Genomic DNA, 2,500 nt, shown 5'->3' on the forward strand with positions numbered 1-2,500 from the left:
CGACCACCATCGGCACACGCTGGGCCCTGGTGCGGCAGGTTGCCTCGACCACCATCGGCACACGCTGGGCCTTGGTGCGGGCGCTTGCCTCGGCACCATCGGCACACGCTCGGCCCTGGTGCGGTCGGTTGCCTCGAGCACCATCGGCACACGCTGGGCCCTGGTGCGGCAGGTTGCCTCGACCACCATCGGCAGCCTCGACCACCATCGGCACACGCTGGGCCCTGGTGCGGGCGCTTGCCTCGACCACCATCGGCACACGCTCGGCCCTGGTGCGGTCGGTTGCCTCGAGCACCATCGGCACACGCTGGGCCCTGGTGCGGCAGGTTGCCTCGAGCACCATCGGCACACGCTGGGCCCTGGTGCGGCAGGTTGCCTCGACCACCATCGGCACACGCTGGGCCCTGGTGCGGGCGGTTGCCTCGACCACCATCGGCACACGCTGGGCCCTGGTGCGGGCGCTTGCCTCGAGCACCATCGGCACACGCTGGGCCCTGGTGCGGCAGGTTGCCTCGAGCACCATCGGCACACGCTGGGCCCTGGTGCGGGAGCTTGCCTCGAGCGCCATCGGCACACGCTGGGCCCTGGTGCGGCAAGTTGCCTCGAGCACCATCGGCACACGCTGGGCCCTGGTGCGGTCGGTTGCCTCGAGCACCATCGGCACACGCTGGGCGCTGGTGTGGGCGCTTGCCTCGAGCACCATCGGCACACGCTGGGCCCTGGTGCGGCAGGTTGCCTCGAGCACCATCGGCACACGCTGGGCCCTGGTGCGGCAGGTTGCCTCGAGCACCATCGGCACACGCTGGGCGCTGGTGCGGGCGCTTGCCTCGACCACCATCGGCACACGCTGGGCCCTGGTGCGGCAGGTTGCCTCGATCACCATCGGCACACGCTGGGCCCTGGTGCGACAGGTTGCCTCGAGCACCATCGGCACACTATCGGCCCTGGTGCGGGCGGTTGCCTCGACCACCATCGGCACACACTGGGCCCTGGTGCGGCAGGTTGCCTCGAGCACCATCGGCACACGCTGGGCCCTGGTGGGTTTAGGCACATCTTCGAATTTCTGCCGTGCCAATGCCATTTTTATGGCTTGTAAATTCATACAATGGTCCCCTAAGCCTTCACGTGAAGTTTCGTTGGAAGATGACTCGTTTTCTATTTTTCACGATTTTCGAAACTTTTTGCGGTTCGGGATTTTTTAAAATTTTTTTATAAGGATTTTTGGCCCCAAATTTTGTAGGCATGATCCTTCTATTTTTGTTGGCATGCACAAAAAAATTCAGCTAAAAACTCGAAGTGGAGAAGATTTTGTGACCGTTTGAAAAAAGTGTCCCCATTTCAGACACTTTAACGGCTACTGGTAGCAAACCTGTAAAATCTCAAATGCTCTTTAAGGGGGTGTGAATTCTCAGAGGTTTGATGAGGGATAGGGGGCCAACACAAGGCCAAGTACCAGCACCCATCGCACATCATGTGCGCACACCCCCCCGGCCCCCCTCCCAATCGCCGGAACCCCAATGCCGCCGGTCAGGTTCTCCGGCGGTACTCCGGCGATGCTCCGGCGATGCTCCGGCGATGCTGTCCCGAGTGAAAAAAATGCGGCACCAGCACATGCTGGAGCCAAGCATGGGCACCGTGGCTCAAAATCGAACTTCGGCCAAGGCCTCGACCATCAATGGCACATGATGACGCATGGTGATGGCACATGCATCGACCATCATCGGCATAGGCTGCCCTTCGGTACGGGCACTTGCCTCGACCGCCACCGGCACAAGCTGGGCCCTGGTGTGGGTTGTTGCCTCGATCACAATCGGCACATGCTGAGCCTTGGTGCGGGCGGTTGCCTCGAGCACCATCGGCAGACCCTGGGCCCTGGTGCGGCCGGTTGCCCCGATAACCATCGGCACACGCTGGGCCCTGGGGCGGGCGCTTGCCCCCAGCACCATCGGCACACGCTGGGCCCTGGTGCGGGCGGTTCCCTCGACCACCATCGGCACACGTTGGGCCCTGGTCCGGGCGGTTGCCCCCAGCACCATCGGCACACGCTGGGCCCTGGTGCGGGCGCTTGCCCCCAGCACCATCGGCACACGCTGGGCCCTGGTGCGGGCGGTTGCCCCCAGCACCATCGGCACACGCAGGGCCCTGGTGCGGGCGGTTGCCCCGAACACCATCGGCACAAGCCGGCCCTTGGTGCGGGCTCCTGGCTCGACCACCATCGGCACACACTGGGCCCTGGTGCAGGCGGTTGCCTCGAACACCATCGGCACACGCCGGCCCTTGGTGCGGCCGGTTGCCTCGACCACCATCGGCACACGCTCGGCCTTGGTGAGGGCGCTTGCCTCGACCACCATCGGCACACGCTGGGCCCTGGTGCGGGCGCTTGCCTCGACCACCATCGGCACACGCTCGGCCTTGGTGCGGGCGCTTGCCTCGACCACCATCGGCACACGCTGGGCCCTGGTGCGGGCGGTTGCCTCGACCACCATCGGCACACGCTCGG

This window comes from Durio zibethinus, unplaced genomic scaffold (genome assembly GCF_047325235.1).
Source record: "Durio zibethinus cultivar Kanyao isolate XHJ-2024 unplaced genomic scaffold, ASM4732523v1 HiC_scaffold_3, whole genome shotgun sequence".
NCBI classification, from domain to species: domain Eukaryota; kingdom Viridiplantae; phylum Streptophyta; class Magnoliopsida; order Malvales; family Malvaceae; genus Durio; species Durio zibethinus.